Here is a 15,966-nt window from a genome sequence, read left to right as displayed (position 1 = left end):
GTGTGCAAAGTGTGTGCATAGGGTGGGTAGGGGGGACATGGCTGACATGGGGCAACGGGTATCCTAAGATTTGAAGAGCACTGGCATCAATATTCTAGGGACATTGGATGGTATTGAGACAAGTGATTGCCTACAACTATCATTTTTTTTTAAAGGAGATCTATTTTTCTGCAGTGGTCAGATACCTCCTTTTAGATATTTTTAATCTACATGTTTGGTTTCACTGAAAGTAAAGATGAAAATTCTGTATCTGGAAATGTATTATGCCATAAACACCCTTTCTTTAGAATGCTTCTGGAAAAAAAATACTTTGCTTTGATAAGGATGCTTTCAAGTTTGATTTTGGTCTGTTTTACACAGAAGTCCATCATCTGGTGAGCTTTCCTGGGGAAAGGAGAGATGTTTTGGACAACTTTTCTAATCCATTCTCCATCTGGAGACACAGAGGGTTTTGTTTTCTAGAACTGCTGTGTCCTCAAAAACCAGTATATTGGTTCCTGGTCCTTGGTAATGAGAATGATTTCCAGCGGCAGAATATTTGCTTCAGTTGTTTCTCAGGCATAGAGAGTGCAATGCCGAAGGCAGACTCCCTGCGAATCTGGTCATAAGTAGGGTTTTGTCTTTGGCTGTGGTTGCCAGTGCATTCTCAGGGGCAGGAACTTACATACAGACACCTACCTTTAGTAGAAACAATGCCCCACGACAAATAGGATTAGTCTCATTTTACATGAAAACTCTAAACTCGGACACCTGCAGAAATGCATCCAAGATTACAAAAATAAACAGCAAAATCAGAATCTAAATTTTTAAAAACATATATTTGAAGTATGTGCTTTTTGCCTTTACTATAAAATGCTGTCAAGTACTCTTGTTCAGAAAAGCATCCTGTTTTCATATTGTTGTGATTGGGGTGAGGGATGTCTTTGCTACCAATCCAAAGTTCAGAGCTGTTACAGGACAAAACTAAGCTAACAAAAGAATTCTTAAAGACTGGATTTAAGTAGCAACAATAACATACTGTCTTAAACATCTGAAATATTTCTCCCAACAATAACAGTACGGACCAGTCTGATGTTCATTTCAATGTCCCTAGTTAGAACATGGCTTCCATTATTGTTCTTGAAACATTTTTATCTTTTAGGTTCTCTGACCCATCCCATTCTAATGGAATATTATCTTAATATTATGGTTTTATTCTTCAAATTTTCAAGAGAAAGCCATACTTAAATTGATTTTATTTCTTTAGGATATCCAAATAATAGTAATAATTTTCAACAAATGTCTAATATTACATTGTTTTTCCTGTTTAGTTAACCCCATTTTGTTCACGTTGCTGACTGTATCTCGGTATATAGGATGAGTGACCCATGACAGATAAGAAAGCAACAAATGTCTCATTCGGTGTTTTTATTTAATGGGATTCAAACACACAATACCTCTATTTGAATATATCTAATGAAATCATTTTTCCCTGTATATCCACATTGTTTTTCATAAAAGAGTTAACAGAAAACTGCAGAAGACGCTTGATTCAAAGGAACACATTCCAGAAAATGTATAAGCAAGACCTGAAAACCACTGATAGATACAGGTCTCGGGAGCAGGGTAGGGTCGCTTTCTAGGCAGGTGAACTGCTTTTACTTTGCTCCCTTGTCTTTTGCTAATGTTTCTCTTTCTTTTGTGACTTTAGGTTGATGTTAAAAAACAACTTCATATATTCAGAAAAACTGCCTCCTACTTAGCAAAGTTTCAAGCTTCCTGCTACTTTCAAATATAAAACAAAAAATTTGATGAAAGTACCCAAGAGACACCCATCACCTGCTACAGGTGCTTCCTGGTTACCTCCTATTTGAGGGCCTAGGATTTTTCAATAATGGACTGTTGCCAAGGAAATGTACTTCTCAAAAATCACAAAAGCAATCAAATTTCTGCAACTGTTACAGTCAGATCAAGATTGCTAGTTAATATATTCATTACTACAACATACTTAGGTCCTTGCAGGTCAAAATTCAGTGATTCAGATAGTAATGATGATCAATAAAGTTCAGAAAAAGTAAGCATGATCGTTGGTTCTAAAATTCTAACATTGCACTTCAAACATCCTCAGATGCTTTGCCTAAGAATAATCTTGGGTTTTTACATCCACGAACATACATCATTTATGGTATATTTATATGGAGATGTAAGTTCCCCCAAATCCAAGACTCACTTTGATAAAACATGAAGCCCATTCAAATAAAAATGCATTAGAGACAGAACTGTTCTGACTGGGAACGTTCACCTCACTGAGCTGGCAGAACTAGCGTACGCCATCTTACCTGCGCAGCTGCGGAAGGCTATGTTTGCATCTGCACATTTTCCCTCTCTGCTGTATGTGATCGATGCTAGTGCCCCTTGAACGTTCTGCCAGCTAAGGGTTTTCCTTTTTCTTTGCACAAGGTGAGATGTCTTTTGTGACATTCCGGGTGTCTGTCCTGACCCGGCCTGATGGATGGTTTCCTATGGCCTGCCAGGTTACCGTCCTAGCCTCTTAACTCGGAGCAGTGACATCAGGCTACTGGTAGAAACCATCACCAAAACTCTTAGAGAAAACCCTGTAGAAATCCAAGGAGGAAAGAAGAGCTTCCTGGGTCATTCTCTACATAGTTTCTGGAAAAAATGCACATTGAAAACAATTTCTTAAAGAAGGAGAAGTTGAGAAAGCAAACAGTAAAATGTAAAACAGTAGAATATAATTTATAAAAACTATGCTAATGAATGCTCCAAATCCAAAAAAAGTTCTTACTTTTCAATAAGCCAATGGCATTTTCACATTAATTTAAAGTATTACATGTAGTGAAATGTGATTTAAAATCCCTCTTGAGGCTCGATCCCCAGTGGGGGAGGGGGGTATGCATGAGGCAGCCAATCAATGATTCTCTCTCATCATTAATGTGTCTATCTTTCTCTCCCTCTCCCTTCCTCTCTGAGATCAATAAAAATATATTAAATAAATAAATAAATAAATAAATAAATATTCCCCCTTGCAACACACACACAATGGGGAGAAGTATCTTCAGTGCACACCTGATGAGTGGGAAAGCTCGCCTAAGAAACTTAATATCTATAAGGACCTGATTCCTTTCCAGATTTGAATATTCTTGGACCACAGAAAGGCATCTGCTTTTAAAAGTGAGTTCTCTATTTAATCCTTAATGTATTCGTGTGTGTGCATGTGTGAGTGTGCCTGCATGTGTGACTGTAGATGGATGTACTTGTTGCTTTGTTGTCACTGGAATCATGCCTCAGTATTCTAACAAGCATGCATTTGGAATAGGCAGAGAGGGCAATGTTCCGGCGAGCCAGTAGACCAGCCAGCATTGAGGTAAGGCACTGCAAACGATAGGCAAAGAGCCTGGAGGAGAAGCTCTGGGCTAATCTCAGCTTCAGGCTGGATGTCCAACGGCCTGAGAGGGCAGAAAAGGTGAGAAGGTCCTGATTCAAGACATATAATCCTCCTAAGGCTGAATCTGATATGATACAACTTCATCTTTATTTTTGCTGGGATGTTTTGCAGGATTAGGGCAGTGAGAGAGACTAAGGAGGGAAATATGATATTATTCATTCTGGTAGATATTTTATAATGGTGAATAAAAACAAGAGTATGCACTTATAAGTTAATCAAATACTTCAGTCTGGCTTAAACTGCTGTAGGTAATTTTATTATTTAATCACAGGATGCAAAACATAGCTCTTAATAATGTGCTTTTGTAACTTCTAAGAAAACGTTCAATTGCAATCTGTTCCTTTGCACAGGGAGACATCAACAAGAGAAGTAGAATTATCATTTACAGGTGATGCATCCTCAGGTTGTAAGAACTCAACAAGCAGAGGAACCACAAGTGGATGGCGGGACAGTAGATGTACAAGATGTATTTGATGTACCATTTGCCAAGGAATCATGCCAAGTAAATGTCACTAGAGTTCAGAGGGAGGAAGAGTGGGGGCGGGGGTCTGGGGAGGATGAGGTGTGCAGGAAATCACCAATAGCGGACAATACAGAGATATGCCCTGACCAGGTCTAGGAGGAGGCAGCTCTTACAGAGCACTAGTCTTCTGCCTTGATTTGGAGAGGGACAGCTGACATCTTGATTGGGTTCTTTGTTCTTTCTAGAATGCCCCTCCTATTATTTAAACAACCACGTTTGCAAGATAGAGATCTTAAAGCTTCATAATATACCAATAGCTTACCATTTTGCTTTATAAATAAAAAATAGATTCCCAAATCTAAGCTCTTTTAGTATTGCAGTGGTGGAACTCTGAATTATTAGTTGCTGAATGGTTTGTTTTTTTCTAAAATAAAGATTTGTTTTTGAGAAAATGACTTTTTGGGTACCACTGAAAATTTTGTCCTACTTAAAACACAGAATTTACACATTAGCCCTGAAGATTCCTAAAGGAGAAAAGAAAAAAAACACACAAAACAAACAAACAAACAAATACAGGAAGAAGACTCAGGATGAGAAATCTGAAGCCATGACCTAAAAATTGCATGAAATGGAATGTTGTGTAATAGAATAAATCAGGATTACAACTGGCGAGACTCATGCGATTCCTAACAGAATATTAAGCTGGTTGGCTTTGAACTACTCTTTCCTTTCCTTCTTCAGTGTGGCTGACGTAAACTTAGATGTGGTTTTGGGGCTATGATTTCTGTCCTCTCGAAACATTGTGATTTGGGTTTTTGTTGTTGTTTTTCTTTTTGCCGATCTCTTGTTGGATATTGAAGTTGGCCTTGATGTTGCTCAGATGGGAGTTTCCAGGAGGCTGGCCCTGCTGAACTACAGGCTTGTGGCTGCTTTCCTTCCTGCATTGTTTGCTTAGCTTATTCTATAGTCTCCCCTGCTGTTTCGTGACCTGGGTGCAGTTTTGTGTCATGGGTTTTCTTTTTAAATGATAAAGATTAAGAACAAGAGAACATATATTTCTCAGGCACCAAAACGGATATAGACATAAACAGGCCTGGGACATTTAAGAAGATACCTCCACTCAGAGCAACTGAGTACAGTCTGAATGGTCTGTATTCCTCTCGTTGCCTCACTGAAGGCTGCTGAGTAAATCACTTATTTCTCTCACCTTGTTGTGGGCCAAGAATGTGCCTCCTTTTATACCCAATTATTATTTCCTCTGACTTTATTTTTTCTTGCTCACTGTCATAGTCCTCTGCAGCACATGTGTGGGTAAATAGGATGCCAGGTGAAGTTCAACGTATTTGCTGAAAACAAAAAAGCAGAAAAAAACCCGAGGACCGGGGAAACCTAGTGTATCTCAGAGCTTGTTAGAGCTGGAGTAGTAATATAATTTATACTTTCATAAAAGAGTCTTGTGGTGAGTCTGTACTGGCTTGTGACCATGTTTCCATTGCATGAATCGGTTGAGATAGGAGAGCACATTTTTGGTGCAGAGGAGAATGTACCACTGATTGATGGACTGAAATGAATTGTCCAGAAAAGGCTTTGTTTAATGAGGGCTTTTTGGAAGGGGCGTATCACAGTGAGGTGTGCATAAACATTTATTACAAGGGAGAGGTGTTAATAAAATGTATTTAATACAACATCAGTTGCTGCTCTAAAACATTAACGCCAACCTATATTATTGTATTTCAATGATACATTTAAAAAAAACACACAAAACAACGAATGAAATGCCAGAATAAGATTCATGCAATACTCACAAAAACTAAAACTCTCTCATGAATTTAAAACGTACAGGACTTCCTTTGTATAGAAAAAAAATAGTAATACAAACAATTGCATGAATAAAATCAATCTTTCAGGTTTAACTTCCAAATGCCCACTTTTATCTGAATGTGGAAAAAAAGCTGGTAGAAATTCTCTCTCTCTCTCTCTACAGAATAACATAAAATACACAAACTTTCCTAGAACAAGATCCTGCTGTAGCCAATTCTACCCCACTGGCTCGTCTAGTTACCTCAATCTGAATAAGAAACGCTGTTAAATTTAACAAAGAACATCTGGTTTTCATTTGAGGTACATTCAAGTGTTCATTAAAGTGTCCTAACTGCTCTTTTCTTTTTCTATTTCACAATGGCTTTCCTTTCTAATACCATTGCAAGTTCAGCACGGGACTTAAAAAGCCTCAGCGTCATTGTGGCATTTCCTTTGAAAAATGCCAGGAGAAACCCGGGAGAAAGCTGAAATCCCTAAGTTTAATAACATTTTACTACCATTCACCTTTTCCATACTTCCTAGGGGTGTTTATTTTCTACAATTATTCAACTAGACTTCACTGAACCCGAATGCCCCAGAGGCCCTCAGTCCTGTCTGCAGGGAGGCCCAGGAAAACGGAGCTTGAAAGTGAGTTATTGGTATTAGCCCCTTTGATGGAAGGATTTGGTCACCTTCTATAGGAGGGAAAATCAGTTCAAAATAGTTCCAGTGGAATGCCTCAGACAGCTTCGTTCCGCCAGACTCATTTGCATAGATAATTTATCCTGAATGTCAAAGTCATCATTTTTCAAACATTTCCTTTGTTTTCTTGAAAGTGTTAGCTCATTGAAATTAACAAATAAACTTGGACACGTATTTCCTTGAAGGGATAGAAAATAATTTTTAGATTTATAAGGCATATCTGACAGATTTTCCTCCATAAATTGCATCTAACTACAACCAAAACCATTTCCATGTTAGTAAATGATTAGAGATATTTAATCACCCAAGTACACATTTAAGTTGATTTGAAAAAGAAAAAGATATTTTTAAGCACACTTAAAAAATGTTGATAAATATATCATTGAAATAAAAATCTTTGTATTTTAGATAATTTAGGTCAAATTAAAATAATATTCTACATTGGTAGGCACCTGATAATAACAGAAATGTTGAGTTATCTTGTGACTGAAAAAGCAGCACAGACATTATCAATCCCAGAATGAACTAGATCTTTGTCAAAGATCACTTACTTAAATTGAAGAATTGTTCAAAATATTACAGATGGAAAAACCAAGCCTGACTCATACTGGGCTCTCAGTAAATATGGGGCCTTCAAAAATATTTATCGAATAGAGAGGTGAAGGTGACGAAGAAACTGTCATTCCATTCCATGGAAAATGACTCATTTATTTCCTGATAGAATTTCTGACCTTTTGGCATGTTTTGCAGCTTTTCTGAGATATAATTGACATGTAACATTGTGTAAGTTTCAGATGGACAAACATGATTTGATACATGTATTTATTGGGAGTGGGATATTTTGTGTAGAGAGCATGGTTCTTGTATGTGTGTCACTACTATTATATCATTCCTGATTAAAAAGGTGATCTATAAATCTAACAGTTATTAAGGTTTTCCAAAATAAGTTTTCTTTTAAATCATTTGGGCAAAAACCACATTTTGGTGTTTGTAAAAATAGCTTATAAGTACCCAGGAAGCAACAATGATTGTTAGGATAGCCTGAGCCACTGTATAACTTGGAAAGAAATACATATATTTTACTTAAAATGTAATTATCCTATAGTAAAAACTTTAACTCACAGGTTTTATTTTCTCTGAGAGTCCAATAATAACTATCCTTTATCTAACAAGCTGTGCCAGCAACTCTGCTAAATACTTTACATGCACTATCTCATTTGATACTTCTGTAAGCATAAGGGAGATATTATTCAGATACGATCATTTCTATCCTCATGCAACATCTGCAGGACAGTGATACTCAGAGAGGGCAATACACTGCCCAGAGTCACACACAGCCAGTCAGTGGCAGGCCTGGAAGTCTGTCCCTAAGGACAAAGACTATCCTGAGAATCCAGTAGGACAATCAAATAAGTTAGGTAAATGAATACTGAGAAACCTGTATTAACATCTTGAAAAAGAGAAGAGATAAGAATAAGATGGAAATCATGGCTCAGTACTGCTTGGAATAGTGCCTTGCATCATCATCCCTGATTTGGGCTAAGAACATCCGGTTGAGTCATGGCTAGAAATAACCGGGAAAATAACTCATTCTCTTAGGGGAGGCTGGAGCCAGCCCATCTGGATGCTGGCCAAGGGGTTATTATTCCTGAAACCAACTGGGGCTGGGGCTGTGAAGGTTCCTGAAGCAGCCAGACATGGAGAAGCCAGACGGTAAGAACAGAATCCTCGTCAGTGCATTCCAAAGCTACCTGTCCCTTTAAGACCAAGCCCAAAAGGTACAGTGGGAGAAGATAAGAAACAACCAAACGCCAGACAATTAGAAATAAACTGGAAGAGAAGAGGAAGCTGAAGCAAAACCCACAGAACCTAAGAACATGGGACGAGAGAACTTGGCTTTAACTACATGGGTAAGGCCTTTACAGATCAAGGTAGACACCCCCACATGTCTAAGACATAGGAGGAAATTTTAGTCTCTCTTTGATAGTTATGATAGCTTAGAATGTGATATCTAACTAGTCCTCTCATTAGTATTAACTCAGATATTAGACAAGAAATCTATTCATTCCTATTGGTTATTTATGTGTCATGTTCTCAGTCCTCTGTTAAGTGCAAAGGGAAAAAGAAAGGCAGGGGAGAAGAATCTCCTATCTCTCTTCCTCTGAACTTTATAATCATTCAGTGAGCATCTTTCTCGATGACTCCCTAAGAGATCATGTCAACACTCTTCCTCTGCAGTGTCTCTTGATCCCAATATTTTCTTTCGCTTCCCCTTTCCACCACTCTGATGGGGTCCACAAGCCTAAACCAGCAATTCCTGAAGTCACTTTTCTATGGATGACTAATTCCAAGGACACTCTATACAATAAAAGCATAATATGTATGCAGAACGACCATCAGAATGACCATGCTATGATACCCAGTGGCACAAGGCCAGCCAAGGCAGGTGCGAAGTGATTGATTAGAGGGCCCCACCATCGCTCTATGATCACCCCACAGAGATAGGCCAGTGGCGTGATCAATTGGGTGGTTCCGTGGTCGCCCCAAAGAGGGTGGCCCAGGCCACCAACCAGCGGGCTGCGGTGGGTGGACAAGGTCTCCCTCTGCAGGGCGATCAATCACAGGGCTCCCAGACTGTGAGAGGGCACAGGCCGGACTGAGGAACCCCTGCCACCTGAGGGCATGAATTTTGGACACCAGGCCTCTAGTTTAGAGATATTACTCTGTCAACCTCAATACCTCACCTCTCCCCCCAAAAAAAGGTCTCAGGGTTAGAAAAGTGTAGGAAACACAGGGTTAAGCATAATTAAATAGGTGTTTTTACTGAGGAAGTGCTTAAGGCCTTTTAAATATGTTAATTTGCACTGTGCTTCCCCAAGAACACATAATATAACTTATTTAACCACAAGTCTTTTCTTTTGAGGAAATTCAGGACTACTGAATAAATTCTGCAGGGTACTCATCTCATTCCCATCTCCAAAAGCACTCCACACATTTCTACCATATTGTTTGTCCAAAGGTATTATTGTGTATATATTGCCCATCTAATCACAACTTTCAGAGGCTCCTCTAATACTTTATGAAGTCTAAATTTGGCAACCTGTCAGATAAGACCCTTCCATTCAACTAGTCTGATCTACTCATATTTCCTAGATGGTCCCAGCCTCCACATATCCGGGTGCTATTTACATTGCATGGAGTATAATTCTAACTACTCCACTAGTCTCAGTTTTATAACAGACACAGATTCTTCTTGCATGGATCTTACCTTCAACTAGAAAGAGAGGCATAAAACAAACAAGGGAAAAGCCTAGTTCATTTGATGGTGGTCGGTACAACAGAAACAATAGTTCCCTGCTGGAACTTAAAAGCTGCAATTTAAATGGGAAATGGAGACAAAGGCAAGTAAAGTTTCACCAAGAAAGAGCCATGCTAGCAAGGATCAGAAACAGGAAAGGGAACACGCCATGGGCATGTTTAAGAGAAAGAATATTCTAGAAAATGGCAATAGCAAATGCAAAGACCCCAGTTGGGTGTGTGCTCAGTGGATCTGGAGAACCACAGAGAAGCCAGCATGGTTGAAGCAGAGTTAGCGAGAAGAGAGAGAAAGAGTTCATGTTGGCAAGGAACATGGCGGCCAGAGCATTCAGTGCTTTGAAGGCCATTAGCTGTTGCTCTGAGTGAGGTGAGAAGCCATGGAGAGTTTTGAACAGGGAAAGCACAATATTGGATTTTCACTGTAAGGGGGACACTTCTGGCTGTAGAGAATAGAACAAAGCAGGGGCGAGCAGGGAGTTCAGAGGCTATGTCAGTAACCCAACTGGGGCCTGGTGGTAGCTTGTGGTTGTAGTGGAGGAGCTATTGAGAAGTGGTCACTTCTGGGTATGTTTTCTAGGCAGACCGCTCAGATTTTGCTAATGGGTGAGAGATGGCGTATGAAGGGAAAAACAAAATCAAGGATAACTCCAAGCTTGGGGGCCTAAGCAACTGAAGAATGGAGTTGCCATTAAATGTATATTCAAATATTTACATGCCCATTACTCATTCCTAATAATATTAATAATTTTCTAGATATTTTAGTTGCAAGTTGAAACTTGAGAAATGACACGCTTTAGCATCTAGCACATAAGGTCACACATGTAGGTACGCCAATGCTCACTTAATTACAGTAATAAAATGTGTGTAAGGAATAAAGCATTTTAGTGTTCTGTAAACCTGTCTCTCAAAGGACATTCTTTGCACATTACCTTGATGATAAGAGAATTTTTGCAGAAGGAAAAGTTTTATAAGCAATGGCATTAATTTAACCTGAAAAGCTGTTCACATATGGTTCTCTTGGTGAAAAACAAGTGTAATGACACAGACTTTTTACACAAAGAAAAAAAAATCGAGGTTACTTAGAAAGTTGAAGAAGGTTGCCAAGGAAACAGGTTCTTCAGAAGTATGGCTACCTAACCTCACTAAGAATGTCATACATTTTACCTGTGAAGTTGCTCAGCTTCTAACTGAATACAGATAGATGTGAGAGAGTATTGATTGTTAGGGATAAATCAATGGCCCAGCAGCAAGACACAGAGAAAAACGGTTTGGCTATCAGAAAGGTTTTGCTAAATTGGCATATTAAACAAAAGAGTTGAGTGTAATTTCTAGCAAAAGTATATGTGTAAATAAAGCCTAAATATACTTAAAGAGGCAATCCAAGTTCCCTTAAAGAAATTTTACCAAAGCAAGTGTCAATTAAGTAAAAATTGTGTATGTACATACACACATATACACGTTTACTCAATAGTATGCACACACACACACACACACACACACAGACACTACACATGCCCATGCAGTTTCCCTTTCATAGACTCATTAAAAATTTCACAGTTCTGAAACTGTGGCAAATGCATCTTGCAAGTAAGCAAAGTCAATTTCTCCAGATTTTTGCTTCTTATCTATCCAATTCCTATCATTCAAGGATTTAGGAAGCCTTCTTAGATTTTCCAACCTATAGTGGTTCTTCTGTGAGCTCACTCTCTTTATATAATTTCACTTACATGATCCATAATCACAGCTGCCCATGACATCTCTTCTCATAGCAACACTATACTTCTAACAGGCCTTTATTATTTGTCATTTCAGTGCAACCCAAATAAATTGTGAGCATTTTGAGGGCAGAGTACATGTGGCTTCTTTTTTAGCAGCTGATAGGTAGTGGTCTAGGGCCATTATGATGCTTTATTGAACACATAAATTGCTTTAGAAATAAAATTGATAAATATAGATTCATTGTATTCCTTTCAATTATTAAAATTATCTATCTATCTATATATAAAAGGCTAATATGCAAAGTGTCCCCTCAGGAGTTCGACCAGGAGTTCGATTGCTTGCTATGATGTGCACTGACCACCAGGGGGTAGTGTGGAACAAAGGAAGGCCCTGGCTGGCAGCTGGCAGCCAGGAAAGGGAGGCCCCGGCTGGAAGCCAGAAGGCCCTGATCAGCCCTGATCGCCAGCCAGCCCTAGGGACCCTCCCTGTGCACAAATTTCGTGCACCAGGCCTCTAGTTGGAATATAAGCTTAATAAAAAGTCATCCTTAAAATAAAGGTTTTATCTTGGGGATAAAGCCACATCTGGAAATGATCCAATCACTTAAATAAGAATTCTGAAAGAAAAATAAAAGCTATTAAGTTAAACCAGAAGATTGCTTAGACTCTTCTACTTTTTCCTAACCATGTTTATGATGTTTTCCATGCTGCTTAAATCTCAAATATATATATATATATATATATATATATATATATATATATATATATATATATATTACTGTAATTTAAAAGAATGTATTTAGTGTTATCCCAGAAAGGGGATCTACTCAAGTCCAAGAAGAGGTTCTATAGTCTTTGCATCAGCCCCTAGGGAAATCTCCTGACCCAGGGCTCCTCTCAGCAATATGCAACCCACTCCAACAATGTGTGGATTCAGATACACCAGGAGTCTAAAGCTGTGGTTGGTAATGCCAGCTTTAGTGCTGTCTCTCCACTCCACTGTTAGCAGTTTCCACTGCACTTGATGGAATTTCAAATATCTAAATATATAAATGTATTTCTCCCACATCACCAAGATCATTTGAACACTAGTCCTCTAAGTCTTGTGCTACATATTTTCAAGAGTACTGACATTTAATGAAGCATTTTTTTCAAACTGAAGAACAATAAACTTGTAGAGCCATAGGAATGTTGGCAAAACAATGGAACACCTGAATATTCCAAGTCTTGACAACAAAACCTAAGCATTTTACATGAAGTGAGAGAATGCCCATGAGGACAGCTTATAAACTATTAAACTCTAGGGAAATGTAAGATCCGATGACATAGTCCACAGACTACCCACTGCAAGGTTTACATTCCGTGTATGCATATTTACTAAAATAATAAAAGATATATGTTTTAAATAAGTAAAACTTAAAAATGGATATGTTTTTAATAACCCATTGCAAGAAACATACCTAAGAGAGAACCATTGTTTATTTGCCTGAGGTATAAATGGTACACTTAGACCACACCATTGCCCTTCCCCAATAGTACCATTTAGTACAAACAGAAATAATTCCATTTAGTACAAACAGAGAAATAATTTGTTTAGCTATATAATCAGAAGAGACTGCACACAATAAAAGAAAGCATTCTGGTTTTTAAATGAATAAAAATTGATTGTGTCCCTATAAAAACTGAATTGGCAGAGTGTTAACTGCATTTCACATAAACATCTGTAGCGGCTGCCCCTCCGCTGTGCTGTAATGCAATATGGGACACTTAGGAATAAATGCATCCTCCAGACGAGTTCGGAGAGATTTCCTAAAAGCACCTGATTGGAAAAATCGGATTAGTCGGGACTGCTAATGACACTTAAAACAAAAGGAAATCTTTAAACAGAATTATTTTGCACTTCTCTCTTGATGAATTATATGCAAATTAGTGTTGATTGAAAAATGTTTGCCTTGAAGGTAAATTCACACTAATAAAGGAGAGGTCATCTTGCCTCAGACACGGTACCTCTCATCAGGAGGACTTTAAAATTAACTACATTATCTCCTTTTTGTAAACTACCTCAATAAACAGTATGATGATGTTAGAAATGTGTACACTTTGTCTTTATCACATTCCTGAGTTTCATAATTATGACATGAATGATTTCACATTATGCTTAGTGTATATGTGTGTATATTTATTCAATGTATATACACTTTATATATAGCATATATATGTATACACACACACACACACATATATATATATATATATATGCATATACACTATGTATTTTTAAAAGTATATGCATATGCTTTTAAGCTACCAAACTTTTGCATTGTTTGAGGAAAAGCTATTGTTTCAGTCAGTATTTCTTTTTTGGGGGGTAGTGTCACTAGGCACAATATTTCAAAAATCCTATCCTAGTAGTTCCAGTAAAGACGTGTTATTTATCCCGTCTACTAAAATATCAGTGTACAGTATTAGAAAGAGCCAAGTTCAAATTCTAGCTCTCCCTGGTACCAGATTTAAAACCAGGAACAAATTTATAAAGAAAAATCTTTATAACCAGGAACTTATCCTTGAGGCTTCAGTTTCCCCATCTCTAAAATATATACGATAATGCATAGCTCTCTAAAATATGCAAGAATCCCCTTAGCTCATAACCAGCTAACTTGATCACAATCAAATGGTCATTAGTGAATTAAATAAAGTAATTTAGATTATATATTTATGCATAAAAATAACCTACATAAATAAATAAAATGCATTCAAACATGTACTACCATATACATAACATTGTGCTGGGCACTGAAGAATGCCATTGACATAAGTCACAACTCTTCACCCCAAGGATCATAACATCTCATGGAAGAATTATAGACACTTACAAGATTTAATAAGATTAAAATGAGTGCTATCGGCAGGAAGTGCTATCAGGGTTGATCAATGCAAAGGGTATAATGGGTGATGACTCCATGAAGGATGTGAGGGCTGCTACAGTGATGCCCGGATTGTGGGGAGTGTGCATGGGTGGAGAGGAAGGAGCAGGGAATCGAGTGGAGGGCCCAGGAAAAGCTGGAGTAAGCACGGCACGTAAATTGATGTGGCTGAGATGATGAGTCACAGTGAGAGCCCGGGGCAGAAGAACATCAGGAGATAGGCTCTGGCTACAGCGTATATGACAACGTGGCAAAACTTGCAAGGAAGAGCCCAATCTGTATATTGTGGTTTGGAAAATGTCTTCATGGACCCTACAGGTCAAAGCAATTCATAAACCTGGAGTTGGGGAGGCAAACCTTGAAGAAGAAAGGATTGGTCAGAACAGGCCATGAGTCAAACTCGATCAGCTAGGCTGCACTGGATCCATCAGGTTTCAAGGAGCCAGCCAAGCAGGGACCCAAAGATGAGGTGAAATATCTTGATACAGGGACCCTACGTAGTCCCTAAATCAGCGGCGCCAGTGGAGGCTACATATCTCTGTCAAGCCGAAACTCAGAAAGGTCACCACCCTTTTCCATGCTCACCATTCAAGGTGCCCCAAAGCTGGACTAGACCTCATCATGCTTACCTATCTCTTCTCAGCTCCTTCCAAGGCACCACCTCTCAAGTTCCTTGCTCCCTGCAATTAGCTTCTTTCCTCTTTGAGTCTGGTCTCCAATGAATGGGGAGGATTGTGAGCAGGTAGTTAGTTCAGCTTCTAAGAGTTGAAGAGAGGGTTATGTAATAAACTTAGGAGTTGGCTGTTTCAAGCTGAATTTTGACAGAAAGTTATATATTAATTGGGATGCTGATCATCCAGCTGGTGTCCCAGGACATACCTTGAGTGCTATTTAATGTCTTTCCATTTGACCATGATTCTGGGACCTGAACTTCAGGGCAGATTCATATTTTCTAATTAATTCATTCATAAATACTTACTGGACTCCTCCATCATTTTAAAAAAATTTTTTTTGCTGACATTCATTCTGGTGTTAGTGGCATGAAACTAGAGCTGTAAGGCTTAATGGGCCATGTCAGTCCTTCCCATAACAAATATTAACTCAGTTGCAAGACCATTTGTTAATTTACTCATTCCACAAATATTTACTAAGTACCTACAGGTACTAAAGGAAAGATAGCAAGTACTATTATGCTTAATGAGCAGGTATATCTCAACTTCTCCTCTTCTGGCTGTGTGCCTTAGCTCTGATCATGACTACACTCAGGGTAATTATGAGAACTCAATGAGTTCAGCCACCTAAAATGCCTGGCACATATTACCTTCTCAATAAATGCTAGTTATAAATGATTAGAGAGTGGGCATGCCAAATCAAATATGTCTTCCAAAGGTAGAGGCACTTGTATAGAATTTTGACATGTTAGTTGACACTTTCTATTTAGAAAAAATAAGAGAAGGGCTTTGGAGGCAATTTGAAGTAGCCTGTGGAAATAATGGAGGTGTGAGCGGTGTGAGCTAACAAGATAGGGACTGCTCCTTCTGGTTGGAGCCTGAAAATTTGGAAGTAGGAGCCAAATCACAAAAGACTCTGTATGCT

At 38.5% G+C, this 15,966-nt stretch overlaps 1 protein-coding gene across 10 annotated transcripts in view; it reads right to left on the bottom strand.

Annotated features, from left to right (window-relative positions):
* Nucleotides 1-15,966, bottom strand: part of EYA1 (EYA transcriptional coactivator and phosphatase 1) — a 302,957-nt gene that overhangs the window by 190,347 nt on the left and 96,644 nt on the right. For 2 of the 10 annotated variants that reach the window (XM_059672903.1, XM_059672908.1), the window contains exon 2: nucleotides 15,000-15,128. The exons of the other annotated variants lie outside the window; for them this stretch is intronic. The gene's annotated coding sequence lies outside the window, so the exon portion shown is untranslated. The remainder of the gene's footprint in view (nucleotides 1-14,999; nucleotides 15,129-15,966) is intronic. 10 annotated transcript variants of the gene reach the window in all.

The sequence above is a fragment of the Myotis daubentonii genome, chromosome 17 (genome assembly GCF_963259705.1).
Source record: "Myotis daubentonii chromosome 17, mMyoDau2.1, whole genome shotgun sequence".
Lineage (NCBI taxonomy): Eukaryota > Metazoa > Chordata > Mammalia > Chiroptera > Vespertilionidae > Myotis > Myotis daubentonii.
The sequence above is the reverse complement of the archived record's forward strand: the minus strand, read 5'-3'. Positions and strand labels throughout refer to the sequence as shown.